Consider the following 26803-nt stretch of genomic DNA (forward strand, 5'->3'; position numbering starts at 1 on the left):
ATCCAAGTATATGAGCAAGGAATGACTATCTCATGCACCATCTAGAATTACAGTTTCACAGATCAAGGAAAGGAAATTTTTTAAAATGGGGCAAGAAAAAGAAAGGCAAGATAATGCTTCACCCTAGTCAAAAAGTCACTGCAACTCAGATTAACTTAGAATTCATGAAACTTTAGTAAAAAAGCATAGAAATGAAAGTGTAACCCTTAAAAAGTAAGGTCAGATGTTCCATTAATTTCATCTTACATTTTTGTGAAGCACGTGGTCCAAGGTCACCGACAAGTCTGTTAGAAGTCACAAATATGCCACCAGTAGCGATCCAAGAGTTTCCCTTCCAAGCTAGAGACAATTACCAACAAAACAGAAGACACCACTCTAGGACCAAGCTGAATAAAGTGCGCCAGAGCTCTTCATCAGCAATCACATTTAATAGAAATGACAATACAGAGAAACAGCTCTGCAGCCAGAGCCTGTGGCTGGCACAGCTCCCAGTGCATTGGGACAATTAACTCCTGCAGAACGACATTACAGTTGCTCATAGCCCCTACTCACTGCAGAAGCCTTGCTAACATTTGTGTTTACTACTCTAGGTCAATGCCAATAACTTCACAGTCCTTACCTACTGAAAAGTGCTACCTTGCTCTACCTTTAACCTTCCCCACATTCTCACAGTGAGGACATGACTCTTATTCCAAGCACCTTAAACTCCTCCATCTAAGCCCGTTTTAAATCACACATGGAGGCTTTCTTCCCTTCCAATATTTTTAGTGACCATAACATTAGAAGAGGCTGAAAATTTTTCCTTTCTTAATCTCGACAAAACCTTTTTCCGCTAAGTACTTTGTAACAGGGCTGCTGCACAGCACCATTACTGGAAATGAGGGTTTTATAATGGAAATGGTGATGTAACCTTAAACATAGCACCAAGCTGCATGAAAACCCTGTCATGCTTCTGGAAGGAAAATGCATTTAAAATCTAACAGGCTCTGTCATCATCATAAAATGCACACACTACTGCTGCATGCTCTCAAAAAGCTTCATTAAATGGGGCTGGGCACAGCAGCAATGAACTGCAGTCTGCCCTGACTGTGTGCAGTACATGGGCTCATTACTACCACCAGCTGTGACCATCTCCATGCTAACAAGGAAGGCCAAGATAAAAATCTGCACTAAATTAGAATCTAGTTTTGTGATCATAAAAAGAATAAGGGAACAAAATTGGTGTGAACAGAAGTCAGTGCTGGAGGGTTACTCTCACTACCTGTCCATTATACGCTTAGTTATTCTTTGCCTAGCATTAACACCTACTCATTTCTCCAAACCAGTGACTCTCATTATCATCCTTGTTCCTTTGTTGTTATCAAACTAGCTTTCCTCTGGGGAAGGTTTATCAGCTTCAATGAACACTGGCCACTGTACTTCACATAAAATCTGGAAATTCTGAAATTAAGACAGTAAATCACCACTACCCTCTGCACATAAGTCCAGATGTGACAAAGATATAACAATGGTGTTTTATTAAATAAGTAAAAGAATACTGAAGAGAAGTGAACAAGACTTGGCCTTAATGAACATCTGAAAGTTAATAACCCTAAGTTAATGAGGACTGCCATTACAAAGACAAAGATCTCCAGGAATTTAACACAGGTAAGTTTTATTATTAAAACTATACTTACACCTAAAATGCTCTGGATTATTTAAGATTTAAATAAGTGAGAGCCAGGAGACCTCATCTAATCAGGAATATGCTGTAATACCCTCTGATTCAGAAGCTATCAATTTACTTTGTGTTCACAGACTACGTACAACATACCATAGAACAAAATAATAAAAAGAGGTAAAAGGCAAGAGCTGATACAGCAAAAGGCCCAAGCAGTAGCCAGGGGAGAAAAAAGAAGGTTGCTTTAAAGACAAACTATCTGCATGTGCAGTTCTGAAATTATAACTCCCAACTTTCCTATCACATTACTGTGTGCACTGCAGATGAAACAAAGCAGTGGAGAATAACTGGGCCACGTTGCCTCTTTTGAAAGGAAAACTCCACCATCATGGAAAGCTAATAAAGAGAATAAAAGCAACAGGCAAGACTAAGAAAGCAGAGAATGAAAAGTAATAGCATCGATTCAAGTAGTTCATTTTTTATTCATAGATATTCTTTCCAATGGATATCATAGAAGCATTTTACGCTTAATAGGTGCCATCACTGGGCAAATGTTTTCTAAAATAAAGACTGATTTATTTTTAAGCACAGAAAAAAACCTTTACTAAGGCATTAAATGGTATCATTCCCCCATCCAAAGCCTGCACAAAAGGGCGTATGTGAGAAACAGCAGGAATATGCACAACTCCTTTACAAAAATGTCGTCACAGGAGACAGCCATATGCAGAATTCAAGAAGCAAAATGAAGTGTGGACCATGTAAAATAAAAGAAAACTTATCCTCAGTGAAAGCTTTTTGATGTTGAACCAATTTAATAGAAGGTGGGTGGTAGAGATGCTGAAGTATTCTGTTGTTTTAAATTGCAAAGCAAATTAAAATGTCTTCATTTGATATCACTGACAGACAAATTAACCAGGGTTCCTTGACTTCTCAGAGAAGGCATGTGTATTACTAACCACCTTTCACAGGGCTTTGGAAGGCGGGGGAGGAATATGCATTCTGTGTCCTCAAAGGGCAATCGAGGGCTTTATCCAAAGCCATTCTGGGAACTTCACTGAACAGCAGATGGTATATGCATGAATTCTTCCCACCTGGTCTAGACCAGTCACCCCAGTTCACTGCTGTTGCTGAAGAGCTATCACCCTCTGGAGGTGTAACTCTGGCTCAGCTTCACTCTAAAAACATCTTTCTCACTACTATAAAGGAATATTCAGCTAATGGATTAAATCCCATTGTTTAAACTACAAATTTTATCCATAATTAATAGGCAAAGCAAGGCCTCTTTTTATTTCTTTTGCATAAATCGCTCTCCTCCTTCCCCAGTCTCCATGATAGAGAATGTCATTTGTCGATATTTTACTTTGTAACCTCATTAGCAGTCTCTTCTTCTCTCTCACATTGGTTAGGTTTTGTATTTAGATAGAAATGTCTTCAGACACTGCCTGGCAACAGTTACAGTGATCCCATTCAGTTGGAATTGAAAATGCTATTTCATCTACTGTGATTCTGTTGATATCAAATACTCAGATTAATAGTAAAGGTGGTGGTGGTGAAATAGTTACAGCTTTGGAAGGATATAACGTACTCGACACCCATTTCCTTTATTTACTGAGCAAACATGCAAAGAAGCATGTGTTTTCCTCTAGCGAGCCAAAAAGGCACGCGAGAGGGTCACAGTGACTGATAGAGGAGCCTGTGTAGAAGTAGGTCCCTTTCCTGCCCAGGCATCTTGTGTACATCCATGCAGGTGCTGCAGGATGCTGGCTGGAGATGACACAGGGAAGTACAGACTCAAGGAAACAACCCTTCTGCTTCCCTTGAAGGTGCTACCCTTTATGCTAACTTTTGCAGTAGCTGCCCCTGGGCAAATAAATATCAGATGACTAAGAGTCTTAGGTGCCAAAGGGAGCCAGGAAGCTGACTGTTCATGAAGCCTTCCAAATGGCACTCCAAAAGCCCAAAAAGTACTGGAAAGGGGCACTGGGATAGGATCCGCAATCTTCTTTCAGACACCAGAGCCTCTCTGGTGCAGCTGACCTACATTCTCCAACTCAGCATTGAAGGACTAGCCAAAACACGCATAAATAATGGCTCCATATCAGCTGGATCTACAAGCATCCCGTGCTGGTGAGAACAAGTCATCTCCTCTCATGTACTACTCCATCACCAGCCACAGATGCTAAATATGATCCCAAACCACATCTGTTTTAACTTGCATAAGGCCCTTTACAGACCAGAACCTCATGTTAGATTGCCATTTATTGACTCTGGTGGTGGTAAGAAATCCAGGGTTTTAAATGACCAACATAACCCTCACCTTTGAAATCTAATTCAAACCAGTTTTAAGACTTCCTTCTTAAGACTAATTCCCTTTATCCAGGCATCTATTAGATTTAAGAAAGAAATCATAGCAAGCTTGAATTTTTAAACTTGTTTTTAGACAAGGTAGTCCTTCCTTGAAAAGCCACAAAGGTTCTTCATGATCTACACATCTAAATATCTTCTTGCGCAGCCAGGGGCAACTTCTGCATATTCAAAGCTTGCAGTCTGTGGGTTTCAATGTTCGACATCAAGAACAAAGTACACGCTGGTTCAAAATAATGCCATGCCTCCATTTTTCACTTCAGCTAAAAAGGATTCCACAAGACATATCACAGGAGAAAACACTGGTGTTGATTTGTATTCTAGAAATGAACAGATGCTAAAAATGAAAATTATTTAAGCAGAAATCTTGATTGTTAAATATTTGTAGCATTTTCTATGTTTCAGTTATTCTCTGCAGAACGGTTGCTGTAACATGAGCCTTTTGTTTGCTGAAGAGGCAGATAAATTACAGCACTAATTGGTCGCATATAACACACACTTATTCAAACTCTTTATTACACATGGAAAATGACTCAGTTCTAATGTTCTAAGTGAACACATTTTCAGCTGTTATTCCTATCAAGGTTGCATTAAGCGACATAAGTGAAGGCAGAGTAAATTCACGAAACCATCAAAGCAAAACTGATTTTATTTACTTCGATAAAATCACCTGAAGCAAGCTGGGCACGAACTGGAATGGACATTTTGTTTATAGATCAAATTTATGAAATGAATTATTATCTAAAGTTAGCAATTTGATTATTTTTGGCCCTGATTCTAGATTTTAGAACTAGTAGAGTTATCATTTTCTATCTTAATCATATTTCTGACTTAATCGTTTTCACAGCTTTGGAATAACTACTTATTGAATTGAAATGAGTGGTTAATGAATTCATTGAATGAAATAAAAAAATCAAGAAAGTATCTCTGAATACGGCGGAAAGACTGCTGATAAATTTTGCTTGTTTCTCAAAAAACCTGTTTCCAACCTCTTAACCAGTAAATTTCAACAGGACACAAGTGTTTGGGACATGGGGGGAAGCCTTAAGGTGCTTAGATCAAGGGATTAGGGGAGGTTAAGTTAGTCTGAGTATTTCATTATGGCTAAACTACACATTTATTTTAAACTTATTTACAAATAAGATTTTTTCCCCCATTACTTTTATGTATTTCTAATCCAGTTTAAATTAATGTTTTGATCTACAAAATCCTGAAGACCTACCCATACATACATTCAACAAAATACTTAAAGATGATCTCAAGTGGACAAACCGAAGTCACGGGGCATTCCATCCTAAAGCAGTTCTTTGCCAATCTTGAATTTACAGTTAGGGTTTAAGTCTCATATCCCCAATAGATAATCTGAAGTGCACTCCTCTGACCTCATCTCGGACAAGACTCACTGTATCACAACATTGGTAGGATGCTTGTACAATAAAACAAAGGCACAAACATAGTGGATGCTTCCATACCTCGTTGAGCTACCAGTTAAATAGCAGAGCAGTGAAGACGACAGCAGTGCTGCTTTACCACACACCAGGCACCCAGAGCAGGATCAGATGCATGTCAGATTTATGTCCAGCAGAAAGTCTTCAGGCTCTGCTCACCTGTGTTATTCTTCCCTGGAGAAGTGGAAAAACGGTTCTTTGAGAGGCACACTGCCCCAAGAGCTAAAGTCTTCCTTTTCTTCCTGCTAGCATTTGGGCGATGGCTGCTACAGGTACAGAATGGCCCCTCTTTCCTGCCTCCCTTCTATCCTTACCTTTACTGGCAACAACAGAAACCACCTGGCTCACAAGATCAGATAGCCCTGCAGCAGCTCCCACCTGCTTTCCCCGCTCCCCTCTCTTTTCCCATCTCCCTACATCAGCCCTGCTCTGGGGGGCTGGCACAGGAGTCAGTAATCGCACAGGGGATGCGAGCGGCACACAGCTCCAGCCTGGGAGGTTTCAGTTTCTAGAGCAGTCCTGCACAGAGAGGTGGAACCACCTTGTGATCTCAGACTGCGTTAGCTAAAAAATACAAAGCAAACATCGGATTGCGTGCTTTTGTGTACACATCAGAATAAAAGGAGGCAAAGATGGTCAAAGAGATACGGCTGCCTAAGTGACTGTAGGAGCTTTTGGCGCAAATGCAGAAGCGCCAGGGGGACATGCCAGAAGCTTGCGAAGCACAGCAGACAGACAGCCAAGGCAGGCGTGTTACTATAGAGCAAGGGTAACAGCGCTGTAACAGAGAAACCTGAACTGGTTTAATTGGGTCCTTCTCCTTATAAAATAATTACAAAAAGAAGTGTGAGATTACAGGACCATCTGAAACTGCCGTGCTAATAAAATACAGGAAACCATTGATCTCAGTAAGTGTTATTTACTGAATGCGTACAGAGAACTGAGTCTGTAAGGCTAAAATATCTTACTATTTCTCATTAATTTTTTTTAAACATACAGTTCCTTGCGAAAGTCAAACACCACAACTGGAGAGAACCCATACCCAAATGATTCTATAGCGATCGTGGGTTCGCTGAAATTCTGAAGGCAGAAGATACCGAAGCTTTTCCTGCATAAATGCAAGGCTGACCATTTTAAAAAGCTTTTCACAACCCACCAAAATAACTTAGACAATATCACACCATCTCAAAAAAACAGGGGTAACATAAGGAGTTCAGAGAAAAAAAAAATCAGAAAGCATATACAATTTTTTTTTTCTTCACATGAATGACTGTGCAACTGACGTCCCTTTAAACTTGAGCATCACTAACAGATTAGCCAGTAGCACAGAAAGCCAAAAAGCAGAACAAGAATACAACAGGAACGATGGAATTTACTTAACAAGGTCTACAATAGATCCTGGCACATCTCTGGCTCAGGAAAAAAACAAAAAAAATTTAAAAGACACTTACTGCAGGATTTTGTAAATATGGGTTGATGCTTGCATACCGCTCAGCGTTACATGCGGTTGCAAAAATTCACTCTGTCTCATGAGAGCATACGCATACACCCTAAGTTATAAATTCATGCAAGCTTTTGCCAGAACCAGTCAGACGTTTTCCTTTATTTCCACAGCTGCTGAAAAGTATTATCACATCCATACTCTATCATGTCCAAATTTTCCTGGCTTTTGAAATGATCCACACTTCCTATTTAAAGCTTGAGCTGGAATGGGTGTTTAACTCATTTCACAAAGAGTTTGGTTATACATCTCCCTTTATGAAAAATTTAAATTGTTTGGCTAAGAAGCAGTGTCTTTTTACCCCAAGACGCTACTCCAGCCACAGTTAAGTAAATAATACGAAACAAAAACAGGGAAAGGAACCAAAGTGTTTTGTAACTAACAGAGAAGAGGGCTTTGGGTTGTTTTCATAAAGTTCAAACAGAAGAAGTTTTATGACTTAAGTAAAATGAGTGCAAAAGGGTTTGGAGAAGGAAGGTTTCCATTAAAGAGATCCGAACTGGTTCAACAGTAATTTGAGCTCCGCATGAGCTCACTTTTTGCTGTGCCACAGTCAGCAGCGAAGCAAAAACTTCACAAAACACAGGAGGGAGCTGATGACAGATGAGAGGGCAAGAGGCAACGCAGGGGCCATCTCTGAAATAATTACTAGCACTATATTGCAGCCTGCCATGAGAGAGCCTTTCCCACATTTTTAAAGTGGCAAACGTAAACAGCACTTTAAAGGAAATTTAACTGGAGTGGTGAACCAGGAAATGAAAAAAACGAGCTGGAAGAAAATGATGGATTTTACTGTGCCCAAAGGAACAGCCCTGCGAAGTCCCAGCTCTCAACAGAGAATCCCACTTCATGGTCACCAGGGCTCTCCATCTGTAGGGAGTGGGATTTCATGATGACGTTTCCTTTCCCCCCACTTTGCTGGCTGTCACAAGAGGCTGCTATCAGCTGTGGCAAACCCCCTTCTGAGACACAGAGAAGCCACAAAGCAGCTCAGGACAGCTAACGTGCAGTAAGCCTCAGCTGCTTTTGGGGTCTGGCAGAGACACCTTGGCTTAGGGAGTCATCCTCTACCTGCCTTTAAGTCAGCTCTGATTCATAGCAAAATAATCATTTTGATGGTGAAAAGCAGCTACTATAAATACTTTCTTGCAACAACAAGGCCAACAAAAACCTGAGACAGGAGACTCTCCAATAGCATCTGCAATGTATGGGACATGGGCAACCAAGGAGCAGGCTCGGGCCAGGCTCAGTGGTAGGTAATGCCGTGCGGAGTTCATCCCTGGCTGCCAGCACCCTCACTGCACAAGGGCAACCTGAGCACATTCCCACCGGTTCCTGCAGCAGGTGATGTGGGTGACCCTTTGGAGAGAGGACCCCACAATCCCACAGCATGAGCCCACAGGATGATGACTGGGGGAGTCATGCCAAACCTGCAGCCGACGGGAGTTCTAGCTCAAACCCAGTGTCAGGGCTGCACTTAAAGCACAGTGCAGAGGCTGCCCCTGCACTCTCCTCTCGTGCGGTACAGGATGGTACCCAGGGACCGCTGAGCTCTGGAAGGACACAGTAACATGCAGTTTGCCTGATGGGGATCTAACAAGACACCGCTTCATCTCAGGCAGCATGGCAAGTCTCCCTTCTGACAGCTTAACGTTTCACCCGCAGATCTGCGTGTAATCAGCTCAGTGTTAGAACCTGCAGTTAAACCTCGTCGGCTGAGCCTGAAGATTAGAGATAAAAAATGGGAGATTCGGGTACAAAAAGTAAAGCAAGGCAGTCAGAGTTGTTTTTTCCCTCCTCATTACTCATCACTGTAACTGCACGCAACGGACAACCACTTGCAGGCAGCACTTATACCAGCTCAATCCTTTCTGGAGAAGTGGGCAGGCCGTTACCAGTTTCCAGCAGAAAAACCTGAGAACTACCCAAAACACAGGTTGGGAGCAGGGACATTCATTCCTCCTGGGAGAGGCAAGACGCGCCACCATCTGCATTGGCAGCCCAGCTGCCCAATGCCTACTCAGACGGTTTAAATCCTGACTTACTGGGTTGAGCAGCACTTGCAGAAAGACCTCGCATCAACAGGAACCAAATTAATGGTACAGGAGGAGGCAAGGCACAGGCTTTGCTGAACAGGAATTTTCCTCTCCAAGGAATTCTGCTGGTAGCATCCTGCATATTGCAGTAAATCGAGACAACCCTGGGCAGACCTTACAAGCAAAGTCAACAGGAGTCTTGCTGCAGGATCCATACTTTTTGTATATACAAATGTGATTTTAAATACAGAATGGCTTGATAAAGGTGACTGTTTAGGATACCAGTGCAAACACGCAAATGTAAGGAACTGTGTAACCTGAATAACCAAGATTTCTTTGCATATAGAGGCTTGCTAGCCAATTTTTCTTCAGCTTCACTGTGGGATTGAAATGTAAATGGAAACATAAGTATTTCTGATAACAGGTAATAATGACTCAGGAGAGTCTCTCCAATTTTTATTTATTACATGGGCAAGAGGCCAGGCAGAGCATTTAGTTAATTAAAGTTTTATTGATAGCAGTAAGTGGTACATTTCTGACATCCTTCTCCCCCCCCCCCCCCCCATGTGGTCCTTAGCCTTCCTTTTATGTACAACAACAACAAACAACAAAAAGTTACTATGTAACTTCCTGCAAGATCCAAATAAGAAAGCTACAGATAAAAAAAAACAAAAAACAAAAAAACCAAATTCATCATTCAACATAGCCATCCCCATAGAAACACTAACATGCAGATGAAATGGGAAAAAATCTTGCCTACGCTGTTAAGGGGAAATGCTGTATTAAAAAGGTAAGTTTTGAATAAAAAAAACAAAGGCAGGAAGTAGGAAAAAATAATTAGATCCTTATACCCTGCAAGTTAGCCAAATGTATCAAACTTTGTTATATTTGTTTTCATGTGTTACTCACTAGGCATGTTCGTGCAGTGGGAAGAATACCAGATAAAACATGTGGTTATTGGCCAGCAGAGATAATACAGTTAGAACGCAAGCTCAGGTCTGCAGCAGCTTTCCTTAATAAGTATTTCCTATTTAAGCAAAGACTGATCCTACATGATGCGACAGGCCACTGATACAAAGAAATCGCTTTACAATATGATCCCTGACTGTAAAAAACAAAACAAAACAAAAAAACAAAAAACAAACAACAACAAAACCAAAACCAAAAGCCAAACCAAAAACCAGCCAACGTATATTCACTGTGAGCTTACTGACTTTCATACTAGTGTGTCTAAGTTTCCACTTCACGTAAAACCAACTTTTATCTTTCTGTAATACAACCCAGCAGTATGTTGAATTCAGTGGTTAGTCTTTCAACTCAAAAGGCCTGAAGCCAGTTTACAAATACATAACAATTTGAAATAACAAGAGTTTCCCATCCATTCTAATTTTCAAGACTTTGCAATGCACATGTCACTGAAGTACAGGAATAGCTCATTCAGTTACAAAAAGCTTCTAGAAGGACGTGATAAATGAACATTATGCCTTTATAGTCATAACCAAATGCAGGGACTGAAATACATAGGGTTTTTCCCTTCCTCAGCTTTAAAAATTTTTCATGTGATTCATTGGTCAGAAAGTTAGCAAGAATGAAAGTGTTATCTACTATTCCCCATCTCAGCTACCCACCAAATGACAGTTAGAGCTGAAGGAAATTGGTGTGGTTTGCTTGCACAGCAGCCTTTTGCGCCTTTACAACCATGTTGTAAAGCATTTAGACACAAAGTAGGAAGAATCTAAGATCTATTCTGATGTCCACATCTTAGTTAAATCAGCATGGCTCTAGCAAAACTGGACTGCAAGAGCTGGGCTACAAGAGCCACCACCGGGAGTTCCCTTGGTACAAAGCTAAGCTGCAAATACATCCAGAGAGACCTTTTCATAATGAAGAAGCAAATATAGGACCAGGTCAGGTATTTAAGTTAAATGACCTTCTTAGATTTCTTATATGATAATGTAAGTGTGCAGTCACACCCCTCCTCATAAGTTTTGGATGGTTTCAGCCAAATTTTTAAAGGGTTTGAAGCCTCCAAGATACAAAGCTCCCCTAAATTTTACATAAACTGGTGGCTGAGTAATGAAAGACTCCAGCCAGGAGTCCAGGCTCTGAGAGGGCTTATTCCCGTGCTGCTAGACAACAGTTACAAGTAGCACATTGGAAGGACATTAAAAAAACAAACAAACAAAAACAACCAAAAAACACACTCTCTAAGAATTTGGATCAACAGGAAATGAATTGTCAGGAAAACAAAACCAAGGTTTATGGAAGGCAGAACTGGAGGATCCCTACATTGACTATATGTTAACTGGATGACAACAGGGATTTAGTTATCCAGCACAGAAGAGTTCAAGCTTGTGATGCTGGTATGAAAGATTCATGCAAGCTTATCTCATGCAGATCAGCTAGAAAGTTTATAGCAGAAATACATATGGTACAAACAGATATACCACAGGGTTGGTTTTTTTTTTTGGAGGGGGGGGGTGTTGGAGTTTTTTGGGGTTTTTTGGGTTTTTTTTTGTTTGTTTTTTTTATCTCACATGTCATTTTCTTCCCAGTCTAGTACTACAGTCTGACCCATTTTTCTTCCCCAATCCAGAGATCAGGTCAAAATTTATCAAACATGATGATGATGAAAAGGTCAATTCTAATGTACCTACCTGCCTGCATTCTTTCTGAAAGTAGGTGTCTTGTAGGATACCTCTGGCTTCTGTGGCACATATAAGAAAAAGTGAAAAAAAAAACCAAAAAGAAACAGAAAAAGCCCCAAAAGCCAAAACTATTCCAGCTTTAAGTACAAAGACCTCTTCTATTAGGAAAAACACACCATCACTGTGATGAATGTGATTAAAATTTCAGATTCTTGCAAGAACCACTTTCAGTCATTTTACAAACTTCCTGTTGTTTGTCAATTACATAATTGACACCTATAATCTAAAGTATCTTTCACTTTCGGAAAAAAAAAAAAGAAATTATTAACCTTTAACAAATTGTCTTATACAGATGGGATAATGCAACAAGGTCTAACCCTGCTGCAATGAGAATAAATCCAGTTTAATCCCAGCCTTCAGCTGAGGACAAGTCATATCACCAAAAGTCTTCCCAGCTACTATCCACTTTTCCATTACTTCTCTTGCTTATTTTGTTCAACCCTAGAGCAGAATCAGGCACAGACCCGCCTGCAGTCCAACATCATCATTTGGCTCTGGAAGATACATACATGCTTGTACCAAGCCACACAGCTTCACCCTGCGCTTTACACCCTGTCTGTGAAAAGCAACACACGGAGTCCAGAACAGGGCTGGGAGGACAGAAAGCCTGGTGCCATCACGAGTAACCACTGCAAGGCAGCTTGCTTTTATTTACTGCGCACATGTGTACACCTTAGCCGGATTTCAGCTGAGGGCCTTTAACTTCTGAAGTTAGGTTTTCAGCTTCAAAAAAGCTGGCTCAGGATAAAAAGTTTCGTATTCTTAACAAACACTACTCAAGTGAAGAGCAGAAGAACTGCACTGTAAATTCAAGCCTCCCATAAAAGAGACGTAGAAAAAGCGCACCAGAAAAAAAAAACAAACCACCACACAATTCACAGTAGAGACTATATTGTTAAAGAGTTGAGAGGAAGTCAACAGAAAAATCTGATGATTTAAACTGACTACCCTACATTGAATAGGATGTCGATACTCCCGCTCCAATGCCAAACCCACCCTGTAAACTTAAAACCCTAGATTCAAGTACATACTTTAGGCAAAGATAAAGAAAGCCCTTTTAAAAAAATGCTCTTCTACTCCCCTTCCATTAAGGACTTCAAAGTAGTAACGCTTAAACCTAGTCTAGGCTTTAAATGTCCCAAACTTCAATGACTCAAGCTTTTAAACTTCCATTCATCCACTCTTCATTCAAAATTGGTTTACAGAAAGATTTTTAAATTGTTTTAAAGAGCACCATGGTTCATTGTAGGACCTTTTGATTCTCTAGCATGCACTATCACTTATTTACATTAGGTGTTCCATTAGTCAAGTGCTGGCTAGTTCACATTTAAATGAATCACAAGCACCAGAGCAAAAAAGACTGTTAAGGCAAAGGAACCCAGTTCAAACAACATCCAGAAGTACAGAAGACATTCAGAAGTCCAGAAAACTGAGAGAAGTTTGCTTTGCTTCTTAACTTGGCGTGTTCAGAAACAAAAAACTGTCATAAAGAAAGTCTGAAATTGCTTAAACTTATACAGAAATGCCACTAAAAACTCCTTATCTCTTAATTTTGATCAGTGACACAAAGGCATTGACTGAAAACACTAGGTACTGCAATTAATTAAATTCCTTCCAAATGCATCTCCAGAAAAGGGCAGGGGAAGAGGGCATCCCAAACCTTATAACAGGACCACACTGTTCTCCCAAAATGCACAAATACTAAAGTGGTGCAGTAACCATGTGAGTGCTACCACCCCTCCAGCATGCAATTTGGAGAAGCAAGTGAGTATTGTGCTTTAAGCATCATCCTTTACATTAAAAAAAATAAAGGTCATGGCCCTTGCGATCCAGAGAACTTACCAAAGGCAAAAAAGAAATGTTTATTCTATGCTCAGCCCAAATTGTAATGAAAACTAACATTTGACCAGCACAGAGGAAAACTGCAATTTAATGAAACTGCAGTTAGTGACATCCCATAAAACGATGCCATCACTTGTCTTTGAGTCAGCTACATTTCCACATTGAGTAGAAATGCTTCGGGTGACTCACACCAATAATCCATCTGGGAGATAAGTAAAGGAAATCTCTAGCATGATTTTGTTGCAGCTTTTCAAGATGAAGTGTAATTTGCCTGGTACTCCTCATTTGAACTTCAATTATTTGAAAACTTAATTTGAATTCCGATTTGTCTTTAGGAATTTTCTCAGAAGCAAGAAGCTTAATGGAGGTAATGTAAGATGCACAAAATTGGCGAGTAAGGTAATGATCATGGTCTAACCAGACCCTGTTTTCAGTTAAGAAGCAGCATTTTAGGCTGCCTACTTGCCTAAAGGCCTTTATGAGATGATTTCTATATTGGGGTAGTGAGTTTATGCTCAAAATACAAAGTTTATATTATCTTTTCATTATGCTTCCATCCTGTTTGTTCTTCTCTTGGTTCAAAGTCCCAAGTTCAAAATCTATCCTTGCACTAATTAGTTATAGCTGTAGGCAAGTCAATTCAGCCTTTGTTTCTCAATCTGTAAAAGGACAATAACAAATATTTATCTACTTTAAATAGATATTGGAAGGATTTGTTTACCCTGACACAGTTTGTTCTTCAAATACGCAATGACTCTATAAAATTCTAAGCAGAAATTACCTAGTTTAACCACATTAACTGGAATGATTGTAATTTTTGTAAATGGCTTGTTGAGCTTTCATATCCTTTCCTTCCTGAGGGATACTGTTTCTTACAGTATGCTTCTAAGCCTCCTGTTTAGCAAACCATGATACCCTCAGCTGAGCTCACAGCATCTTAACTATGGCAGTTTAAAAAGAAAAAGAAAGAAAAGAAAAAAAAAAAGAAATAGTACATTGATTACAAAGACATTTAATCTTAAGAATCTGAATGGTTGTATTTTAGAGTACTGATTTTTTTTTTTCAGTCCCCTTCCTGAGGGAAAATACCCAGTAGGAATGGGATCTCCTTATTTCATTGCTTTTACAGTAATGAGTTATCTTTGATATTCAGTGTTTTGTTGACTAGTATGTGTAATCTGGTGCTAAATCCAATCTTTGCCTGACTTCATAGCACTCTAAACATGTGCACTTAAAAGTAAATTAACTACATTTGTGGCTGTTTTAGCAGTCATCTAATCAGCTTCCTATTAGAAAGAAAAAAATACCCTAAACCAAAGCGTGATTCTGGAGATAAAATAAAGATGAATCTCAAGTCTTGTGAAGCATCAAAGCTGAACAGGAAACCAACTGAGGCTTCTTCATCGTTAAAGATTAGAAAAAGGAATAAATGAACTCACCACTAGCTCAAACTTTAATACTTAAGTCTACTAGTCCTGATGTTACTTGTAATAAAGAGATTAAGATCCCATACTAAAATGGGAGGAAGGGGTCGAAATGAAACCTCACAGCAGTCATTTAACGAAGCACCATTTTATCAATGCATGCTATGCCCAATTTGATGGGACTCTTCATTAATTCAATTTCAGTCAATGATGGAAGGAAAAAGCTCTTTGAAAGCACACACTCCTCTACCTTAAAGTTCATTCTAAACTCTTGCCTTTCAGTGCACAGAATAGGCATTACAAATGCAGCCCTCCCCCTGTATGCTACCAGATGATGGCAGTCAAAAGAATTAAGCATTAAAACAAAGCCCTCCATCAATACAGATAAAACACAGGAAAGTAAAACAGGTGACAACATTGTGCTTCAGCAGCTAGAGAGTCTTCTTTCATGCATAATTCTGAGGGGAAAAAAAAAAAAAGCCTCCAAAAAACAGTTTTACTGAAAGCTGATATGGGGATGCTTCAGCAATTAAGAATTTCATATGGCAGACACCAAGACCTTAATTAGCATAGCATTATAAAACCTGGGCATCCTTCTGGGTGCAAAAAGTTAAGTCCATCACAGATTGAGCCGACCACAACCTCAGCACCACAGAAATGAGCTTTTCCCTGGCAGATGCTGTCTGTAGTCATCCTGTGCTAGCAACACCGTGACAGCTTTGAGGAAAGGAAGAGCTACTTAGCCACAGGAAATCATGGCAGTGGATTAGGAAGAGACCAGACAGATACCTGAATTACAATTTGAGCAGAAAATTTAGCTACTTAGGTACCCATATGGCCCACTGCTACAGAAGTGCCCCAGGATTTAAATACCTCCCCCTCTTTTGAAGTTCTTCACCCAGTTCCTTTAAAAACTATACCAGCATCACTGACCAGACCGATCTCTGACCCTGCATTTTGAACTGGCCCCCATTTTTAGAGTTGTCTGCTATAAAATTTCACAATAAAAGTGACATCAGTTGAGGAAATTTTCTAGCCAAAAGTACTGGTCTAACTTTTTTTAAGTCCTGTTTTCTTTGAAAATAAGATTTACTATAGACCTATGCTGCTCCTCCCTGCAATATTTTTGGCTGAAGCTGGCAAACAGATTACATTTAACTAAAGGAACATGTCTTGGATCTGTTAATCATATTAGTTACCTGGAAACAGGTAACAAGGTTGAAGAGATGCTTTTGTAGTGCTTCAACAGAGAAAAAGTAGGCCTTAACTAGCTGGAAAGTAACCTGGAAACAGGTAACAAGGTTGAAGAGATGCTTTTGTAGTGCTTCAACAGAGAAAAAGTAGGCCTTAACTAGCTGGAAAGTATATAGATCCCTATAGGGCAGCTTACAGTGTGAAAATTTGTTCCTGCAATGCAATAAACATGAGTGACGAAGCACCTTTATATGGATACATAAAGCTACATCTACACTGGAAGTTTCAGTAAAAATCTGGTTCTCCAGCAAAGCAGCTGCATTCAGTGCAAAACTGATCTCTGATGCAAGAAAAATTTTTCTACTTCAAGTTCACAAAACCACTGAGCTGGTGTCACAAAAAAACCAAACCCACAAACCAACCAACATGCTTCACCTTTTTGTGTCTCTAATGTCCATTCCCCCACTCTCTCTTCCCTATTTAAACTGTAAATTCCTCAGGGCAGAGACTGTCTCTTTAGAGAGACAGTGCTACACAGGAAGGGCTCTCAGGCCACTGGAAAACAAAACAATAGTTGGCACACTTATTTTCTAACTTGATGTGCTAACTTGTCCTCGCATCCTCAAGCAAGGAAATTAATTTTATTCTGCTTACATATTACATTGCAAAAAAAAAAAAAAAAAATCTAAGTCATTGCACATTCAGTAAATTCTTGGGTTTATAGAGGAAACTTTGAAGGTACAGCACTTCTGCACAATTAGGAAAAAGATGTAGCATAAAACACGGCCAGTTGATGCCTCCAACCTCTCCCTCTTTTTGCTCAGTTTCATCAGTCACTACCTACAGGGAAAGCAAGATGGGCCCAAGAACTCAGATTTGAGCTTCCCCAAAACAGTGAGTGTTTTGATACAATGGCATCTGTAACACATGCTTCAGCCTTTTAAACTAAATCTTCCACCTGAGACTGACCAGCATGGACATTCACAAACTACAGCCTTCTTAACAAGCTTCAAGGCTGGCTTTCTAGTTGCCGGAACTTCAGAAAAATATTTTTGTAAGTCTTTTCAATGGGATATGGCTTCACCTCAAGAGATACATGCCTTCTGCTTTTCAGAGACATTAAATTTCTTGTATTCTAAAGCTAGCTTTTAAGGCATTTTCTGAAAAAGGAAGAATATGTTCACTCATATTTTGCACAAGAAGTTTATGACTTATTCAGCCTTCTTGTACTTGAAAGAAGAAATGGGTAAATGAAGAGTAATGGGAATGCTTAGACTGCCTTTGGAGAGCCATCCTGCTCCCCACGGTTGCTATCTGTGGTGACAAATAGCACATACAGGACAACCCCAGAATACACAAGACTCCCTTGCGCCTGAGCATTTCTGATCAGTTAGTGTGTCGTTGTGCTGCTCTGTATGACGAAGGACACAGGAGAAAGGTGGGAGAACGGCAAGGCAAGCCATGCTTACTGCTCGCCCTTGCTCTAGCAGCCAGCTACAAAAGGTCATCTCTCCACCTTGCAAAACCTACTGCCAGCACAACTGGGAAGTCAGTTACAATCCACAGCACTCCAGTTTGCTTTTGCACATTACATAGAAGGATGGCCTCAAAGGTACTTCTAAGGCTTGGAAGAAAAAGTTGGTTTACTTTTAGAAATACCAAAAAAAACACCTCCCACCCAAAGAAAATCCCCAAACCACCACAACTCTTTCCCCATCCTTTCCTCCATTCCCTTAAGACACCCAAACCTGGCTATTAATTTCTGCCAGACTGTTTTCAGGGGGCAGCAGTGATATGCCAGGTACTATAAGAGTTAAACATATGTATTACAGCTTGCATGATATGACATGGCTCATCTTCCAAAGACAAGTTACCTTGAAAAGCTCTAGGATGGAAAAAAAATACAAAACCATAATATAATGCAAAGACTATCATAACCCAATTAAACGCCTCCCTATTCTCTCCAAAAATAAACCCCCAAATCCCAGTGGATTCAGATGAAAATTGGCTTTCTTCCTCTACCAACAGCCAAGCCCCAACCTGCATCTCAGGGCGAGCCCAGGCATCCACTCTTCCTTGAAGGGCACCGAGGAGCTCAACTACCGCAGCAAATCTGAAGGACACAGAAACAACGCAGTGGGATATTCAGCAAGTCATCTTTTCCCTCAATGACACTTAAGAAGAAACTGAGGTAGTGAAGATGTATTTCAGTTGAAACAGCAGAGCAGTGCACATATTTAAAGGGCTGCTCAGCAACTAAACCTGCCAGGAAGAAGAAAATTTCCTTTGGCTCAAACTAAACTCCTTGCTCTTCAGAGGTACTAAACAGTAAAGCTTTTCCTCTGTGGTCATATTAACATGCAAAGTGACTCATGACCATCCATTCCGATCCCCATCCTTAAGTGCAATACCCAGCTAGAGGTGCACTTCACCCAACTGACAGCATAAACTCCAGCTCCCCTGAAATCTTTTCAGCTTATTTAGAAGCATCCAGCACAGGCACTGGCCTAGATTAGGAGTGCAGTTATGCACACACGAATGGTCTTGACCCACTTCTCGTCACATCGTCTTGACTACTCAGAGCTGTGAATTCTGCTTTATTATTAGCACCACAACAGCAGCCTGTGTATATACACAAGGTCTTAAGAATACGCATTCACTGTACAGGCAAGGAACAAAAAGAATTGTTCTATTATTTCCCATCATCATCCTCTTCTCGCCACTGAAAGACCCACTGAATGCCATCGCTATTGAAATACCTTTGACTGGCAGTGTTTGGCTCCCATTCAGAGCAGACACCACCAGACCTGGTGAGTTAGCTAGTACCAGTAGACACAAGCACGGTGAGCTGAACGTCCTTCCAAGATGGACAGGAGAACTAATATTCAAGTAAGCAAAAGCAGCTTAATGTGGGCTTCCCTCTCTACACAATAACAAACAGTTTCAAGACTCAGTTTCCCCTCCCTAAAATATACTATACTGCAAAGCAGAGAGACTGCTTCAACTACAGTCAAACACGAGGGCAGTTTCTCCTTCAGAAGCATTTGTGGGTTTTAGCTCTCTAGCTTACAGGTAAGATGAATAATTCCTGAGTACAAGGCAAAAAATAAGACCCATCCCACCACAACAAGCAGCAAGGTTGCTGTCCAGGACATTAAAGCACGAGCACTTCATCATCGTACATATAGTTCTCTACAGGACTCCAACACAGCTCATAGAGAGGGGCAGTAAATGTAAGAGGTTGAGATTTGCTAAAGGACAGAACAGAGATTTTACACTTCATCCTGCAGGCACACACGCTGCCTATAAGTGCAGTATAAATGTAAAAATAAATAAATCAATCTCATCTAAAAGAAAGGAGTTTGTCCCACTGTTCATAAATGACTGCGCTATTCTTCTCTTTGAAGAACAGCATGTATTTGCACAAAAGGCAACCTTCTGGCTTCATGTTGCCAGAGAAATTTTAAAAATGTAAGCAAATCCAGGAGTTTTGCTTCTAGGATAAATAAAGCTAAATAAGGCATAGGTTACTGCATTTGTGCTCCTCTGCTCATGAAACTAGGATCCTTGTCCCATCTAAGCAAGCTGATGACCTGCTGAAGACTTAATTAACTCCAAGCCAGACTAGATCTATACTAGAAAGCAAACTGCACTAAGCCGCCGCAAACCCTGCCCTCCAGCTACAGACACAGGCTAAAAAATTAGAGTAACTACTGATTCCAAGTGTTATTTAAAAATGTGATACAGACCAGTGGACAGAGCACTGCACACAACTGCTCCAAAATCTGTGGCTTATTCTTTTATAGACACAACTTGGGAACTGCTCTCCCACCTGTGAGTCTCCTACCCTTCATTGCACAAAACTTACAGTGTTGGCCTAAACACAGGAAGTAGGCTGCCAGCTCGAAACATGTTTTGAAACTAAAGTTAAACAATGACAGACTTTGCAATTGTAACAGTCAACCACCAAACACAGTGCTGTAAGGAAAAGCATTACTTCAAACTTCAGTTTTCCCAGTGTGATGACACATGGAAGTAGCAGGTATCCTCTGGTGTTTTCGAGTTATATAGAAAGGCGAAGAAAAGACCACATCCTTCCTTTTCTTGCAGATGCCAGTGCTCCCTGCTCATATAACCCCTGTGAGATTTCTGCAACAAGAGAATTGCCACACGCAGCTCCCCACTCTCGTGCAATACACACAGCCCTTCGCACCAACGCCCTGAAGCAGAAGAGCAGCCGGGAGGGAACAGCAGCTACGTGAGTGTCTGTGCACAGCAGAAGTAAGAGCAGCTGCCCCTTTAGAAACCACCTTTAAAGAGAAGCACGAGCCTGGTCTCCCAGGGTGGGGATCTGCACTCACATCATCTCACCCAGCTGCTGGGCTCACAGAAAGGCAGTCCTGGTCTTGCCACGATCCTCCTGGCTCTGCAGAGCCTTCTCTTCCCTTCTGCTGGGTCCTGCTCACATGTAACTGTACAACAGGCCAGATGAAGGACCTCCCCAAAGATCTAGCCAGAGACCCATCTGTAAAAACAGCACCCACTATTTAAAGGCAGGTGTAGAAAGGAGAAGAAAAATGTCCCTTACTGTTTTTTCTCTCTCCTGCGTACACTGAAAGTCTTTGTTTAAGCACTTATTGTAACACAACCCGCCTGTTTTTCATAGTCTAACAAAGACCAACATGCATGTTGTTGGTGGAAGAGCAGTCGACCACTAATTGCAACACAGCCAGGTAACCAAACTGATTTTCATACCATACCTCTTCTCTTACTCCTTCGTGCAGGGGGAAGTTCTTTCAACACTAGCCAATAGTTCAGGAGACATGAGTTCAAGTTCTTGCACAACTACCCACCTCCTGTGTAGTCACGGACGACCCATTTACTTTCTTGTGCTTTTATTCCCCATCTGCAAAGGGAAGGTGTCTTCCCGACAGTGGGAAGACACAGCACCTTTCCACTTCAGCATGGTTTTGAGAGGATTAATATAAATGAAGTGTGCACAAAGACAAGCCTGACAAGAACATGCAAGATGTGGAAAGAGAAAGTATCACCAATAAATGTAGTTCCAACCAGATAATTTACCTTTCTCCTAAAAAACATTTTTCCTATCAAATTTGCAGCTCCATGTTCAGGTTAGCATGTGACCAATTCTCTTTCCACAGCTGAATCCTTCCATTGTCTTATGTTAAAATTAAACATCGAAACCCCAACTTACATGCTTTTTAAGTAAACACAGAAGAGTTGCAGGCTCAACATCATGTTAAGCTGCAAACCATACTTCCACTGATACTCTGGAACACGCCACGTCTGGCCAAACCAGAATAAACTTCAGACTGATCACCGAATCGAAGAAGCATTAAGCACATTTTTGCCCTGCAAAGTTAGACACTGCATGTATCTTGCTCTTTGATGCTTGCTTTTTCCAAAAGTGTCAGAACGGTATCAGCTGTGAGTTGTGTCTGACATGCTCTTTCTGTGTACTTATGAGATGCAAATATATCCAAAGTTGTACAGCGCAAAGATGTCAGATACAAAAACGACTCAGCAGAGACTCTGCAAAGCTGAGCGCTGAAACTTGCTCTGTTCAGAACTACCACAGTGCCAAAACAGCCTTAGAGTTGGCCATGTGTATTTAATACTGTTAACTGCATACAAAGATAACATAGTTTTATTCAATAAAATCTTTTTTTTGAAACTTTGATGGAGCCAAAGTTCTGTTAAAGCCAATTACTGGTTAAACAGTTCCACTCTTCTTCCCACGGCTAGTAAACAAGAATATTTCCTTCTATCGTCCCCCATTTTTCCTTCTGCTCCAATTTTTAGAGGATTTTCCTGTCCTTACTGATGTTATGAAGGGGTGTTCTCAAAAAGTTGTTTCTCAACGTCCTGAGTATGGCACTCTGTAAAAACTGAGTGACTCCCCCACCCCCACGCTGGTCTGCTCAGTCTCTCTCAAGCCTGGCTGTTCTACTGCGTGACTGTCAAACAATCTGCCACTTCAGCAAATGCACTGACCATAGCCACCACACAAGTCAGCTTGTAAAGAAGAGGCATGTGCATGTGTGAGAAAGATCTCCCAACTGCAGCTGCCACACAGCTCCTCACTTACCTAGTCGTGCAGGGGTGGTGTAGGGTTCAATACAGTTAGTCTCAAAACCTTTAAATGCTCAAGGGTGAGCTGGAGGTCAGAGAAACTTCTTAATTTTGAAGAGAGAAAAAAAAGATGCTAAGACTGAAAAAGAAAGAAGAGAGTAAATTAAGGGATATAAGATCTGAAGTAGAAAGGAGAAAGCAAGTGGGAAAGTATTTAGAGGACCTGATGAGCCGACTCTCCCAGCTCCTACCTCTTAATTTTGGGAAGCATCCGCGTACCACTTGAATTAACAATACTTAAGTGCGCAAAATCGCAACATTACTTGTGAGCAGTTTGGACTCTGAAAAACAGAAGTGACACTTCACCTGCCAAAATCATCCCTGGCAAAACTCCACCAACATCAGTGGAACTACACCAAGCATGAAATTGGCCCACAGTTGCTTTAAGACAAAAAAGGCTTTGTTTTAGGAGATATAGGGCTTTTGTGGTTCTTTTTAATAAAGCTCAGCAAACAATTGTTTATTGTCCCTGAGCAAATATCACTGACAATAAGCAAGCAGCTATCACATTCATAGTACACGCTGTCTGTCCATATATTGCTAGGAAAACAATCATCAATAAAGCAAGAGATTCTCAGTGTCCTATTCATATCACAGGGAGATTAAAGACAGTTTAAATGCCTCTCAAATTACCTGCAAGATCCACAAGCAATTATTCCCATTTTTAACAACGTTCTTCCACACTCCCACTTCTCTGACAAGTCAATGCAAGTTAAATATCCTCACCGGTGCTCCAGGATTGAGCGCACACATGTATGTACCACAACACAGCACAGCACCGCTGCCAGAGGGTTATTCAACAACATTCCCACCGCAAACTATACACAGCGACCACACTATGCTCACACAGAAGCATCTTTTCCTTGTTTTGTTGCATTTTTGTTTGACTATGCGAATTCTCAACAAAACCCCAAAAGTTCACGTGTTCCTGCCTCTCTCTAGAGTTTGCTACAAGCATGCCCTGAACTTACGGGACCAGACTCTGCTCCACCGCCAGCCATGGCCATACACTGCATTTGCAGAGTATAGATATATGCCAGAACTCATTAAGCTATGAAAAAATCCAACGGAAGAAGCAAACAAGTAGTTAAGTTACACAGTTCCTGCACTGCACCCCTTCCCCTTCTGAACCCCCAAAAAACATTTATCCGTGCAGTTACCCTGGCCAGCTGCACTGCCTTTCAAACCAATGTGTAGGAAAATCTGGACAATTGGACACTCGGGGCCCTTGAGGGAAACTTTGACAGAACCGCACTGGAGCGCTTGCTGCGCTCCCAGCTTTTACTTTTTTTAAAGATTTGTAAGGAAACATCCACTCTCCACATCAGAAGTTCAGCTGCTCTGAATTCTCATTTTACAGGGCAGGACATATAGAAAATAAAATAAGTATATTTTTTTATTTGCTTCTCCTTTTCCACCTCTTCTTCCTATCCAACACCACACGCCCCCGGCCCCACCAGGCTCCAGCCCCCAGACCCCGCCATGCCGTGGGGGTGCCCCGACCGCAGCCAAAAGTCACCGGAGAATAAAAGTTGCCCCACCGGCAAGCCGAAACCGGCAAGCCGAAGCCGGCAACCCCACCGGCTCCACAGCCCCGGCGAGCCAGGGGGAAACCCACGAAGCAGCTAACGGCTCGGCCGCGGGGGTCGGCGGGCGCCCGGCCGGCGGGACCGGCAGCCCCCCCGGGCACCCTTCTACTTCCCTCCCTCCCTTTTTTTTTTTTTTTTCCCGCAGAGCCACGATTAACTCCCCGGGTTTCCCCTCACGAATGAAGGCGCAGAGACGGGGCTCTCCCGCGGAAGCCCCACGGCCCGGGGGTGCCGCCGCCACCGCCGCCTCCCTCCCCGCACCGCCCTCCCGCCGGCGGCACCCCGAGAGCTTGTGGAGGGGGCGCGGTGATGGGACACCCCCCCCCCCCCGCCTCCTCCCGCCGCGGACCCTCACAGGGAGCCGCCTTCCCTCAGCCACCCCCGCGGCCGTCCCGTCCCGTCCCGTCGCACCCCGCCAGCGTCGCGCCTTTGTGTGAGGAGACACAAAACCTACCTCGCCGGGGCGGCTCTCCCCGCCCGGCAGCGCGGGGGGACGAGGGCAGGGAGACCCCGAGGCGCCCGGCGGGAGGAGGGCGGGAAGGAGGGAAGGAAGGAGGCCGGCAGCCGCCCGCCCGCTCCCTGACTGACTGACTGCCCGCCGGCACGGCCCCGCCACACGCGCGGAGCCGGCCCGGCCTCGCCTGAGGGGAGCGGCGGGGCGGGCCGGGGGCGGGCCCGCCGCTGAGTCACCGCCGAGGCCGCCCGGCCGCCTCCTTTGTTGTCAGGCGTGGAAAAATCCGGGGTTGGGGCGGGGGGCTGGCTGGCTGGGTGGAAATCCCGAGAGAAACGGGGGGCGGGGGGGGGGGAAAGGGGCTGCGTGGAGGTGGGCGCCGTGGAGCCCTGCCTCCTCGGGGCTGCAGCCGGGCCCGGGAGGGACGACACGCGTGGGGTGCCCGCGGGCGGTTTTCAGACGCTTGCCGAGGCCGTTGGTCCTCTTGAGTGGCCCCACTCACCTGCAGGAGCCACCCCTCTCTCCATGGCCGAGGAATGTCCCAGCTGTGCCTTCCTTTAACTTTCCCCGAGTGGTTTTTTTCCTCCCTTTCCGTGGCCCGGAGCCCTGCCCGCTGTGGATATTTCCACCGGTCAGTCTGCAGGGATTAAAAGTCCCCACTCTGCGAGCGGACCCATCCGAGTAAGAGGCCAAGAAATCACGGCCAGCCGGCCAAAACGTGCCTCAGCGCGTCCCAAAATCTGTTTCATAGCGAGTACTACATGATGGAGACACGACAGGGAGCCTGGGACACAGCGTAGCGTGCACAGACTTTGGGAATGAACCCAAAAAAAAGAAAGACCTTTGGGGATGAAATGTGTACTTATATGTTGGTGTACATAGTTGGATTGAATCGATTTCTTTTGTATATTTATCGCTAGGATTTCTTCAGAGCAGATGACTTGAATCGCAGCAAAGTGACAGAAGCAACTTGAGTCATCCCAGGGATGGAAAGCTCCAGACTGATTTCAAGAGCTCAGTAACTTGAGCTGAGCATTCAGTGTCGCTTGGGCTGTGGAGACAGACCCTTCCCCTCCAAAAACCCCCAAGAAGTCCCTGCAGGAAGGGTACTGGGTGCTCAGTAGATGGTGCTGTTTCCACCGAATCGGTCCTAAATAACCCACTGCCCCAGCATGGTTAAGGGGAGTGAGTGGGTAAGGAGAAATATGTTTTCTGTGGGGCAAAGCTGAAATCCGGGGTGCAGGTACGTACTAAAAGAACGCTCAGGTCTTTGTGCGCGGCTCTTCTTTCACTAGGAAGAAAAGGCAGCCTGGGTGAAACCTAACAAATCTATGAAATCCAGAGCATGGGTGGCCACTGTCAGTTCTGGTTCAATTTGAGTCTGTTGCCAAGCACCAACATATGCAATCAGAGCTATGCTGTGAACAAATGAAATGTTATAAAATACTACATGCTCCTCAAAAAGTCACTTGTGGCGTGAAAAGTTGGACACCCATTTGTGTTGTCCATGTTCACAGTGTCAGCCCTGGTTATGGGCAGCCTCGTTCCCCAGGGGCCCTTTCCTTCACAGGAATGTTGTGAGATATAGTTGTTCTGTATGTGGAGCCCATGGATACTGTATAGAGAAAAACCTCATAAAAATTGATTTTTTTTTTTTGTATTAAATGCAGTACAATGATGTGCCTAGATGAATGAGGGAGTATAAATATTGAATAGTTCCCTGTTCTGTGAGCAGCTCTCCATCTGAAGCATGGGAGGGGGAAATGGTGTATGACCAGGGAATTGCAAACAGCAAGGAAATAATATGAACTGCAAGGCCAGCTGGAATGCTGGTTTTCCCTGTCTTTTGCATTCTTGACCTTATGGACCTCTCCATATTATTTCTGTATGTAAACATTAACCGTTTGTATTCTAAAGACACTTTGTAGTCCTGATGAAGTTTTTACCTCTGTTGCCTTAGTCACTGCACAGGCAGTTAGTTGTCCCTGCTCTGAAATCTGACACTTTACAGCAGTGTTTCCCAACCCTTTCTCAGCTCAGACAGCTATTTTGCTGCGATACATACCGTCTTCTCAGCAGATCCTGCACATCCACACCTTTAAATGGAATGTAACACTTTGCTGAAGCTACTAAAAATTTCTGGGTATCTTGCCATGGCTTGTCAAAAGAGCACAGGCATTTTTCATGGTGATAGCTACTTTGTACCAGTGTTACATTCAGTTTAAGTGTGTGGTTATGTGGTATCATTGGCCATACCAGGTGCCCATTAAGTCAAGTCCCTCCCCACACATACTATCAGCTTGTGCTCCATGAAATGACTGTAATGCCATGCAACCCCTAAGCTACCATGGCTGTATCCAGACTTGAAAACTATGGCTGGATGTAAGAGAGAAAGAGGAAGATTTGGGAGAGACAGAAAACTGAAAGGACTCA

The 26803-nt window shown here is 42.6% G+C and overlaps 1 protein-coding gene across 3 annotated transcripts in view; it reads right to left on the reverse strand.

The window, feature by feature from the left end:
* Window positions 1–24546, reverse strand: part of FAM107B (family with sequence similarity 107 member B) — a 62315-nt gene extending 37769 nt beyond the window's left edge. The window contains exons 1-2 of one of the 3 annotated variants that reach the window (XM_030015573.1): window positions 24374–24510; window positions 5497–5646 (exon numbers count right to left, since the gene is read on the reverse strand). The gene's annotated coding sequence lies outside the window, so the exon portion shown is untranslated. Of the gene's footprint in view, window positions 1–5496; window positions 5647–22286; window positions 22410–24373 lie in introns of all 3 variants that reach the window. The other 2 variants (XM_030015572.1, XM_030015574.2) reach the window with 2 other exon arrangements.
* Between the last annotated feature and the right edge of the window lie 2257 nt (window positions 24547–26803).

This window comes from Aquila chrysaetos, chromosome 5 (genome assembly GCF_900496995.4).
Source record: "Aquila chrysaetos chrysaetos chromosome 5, bAquChr1.4, whole genome shotgun sequence".
Taxonomy (NCBI): domain Eukaryota; kingdom Metazoa; phylum Chordata; class Aves; order Accipitriformes; family Accipitridae; genus Aquila; species Aquila chrysaetos.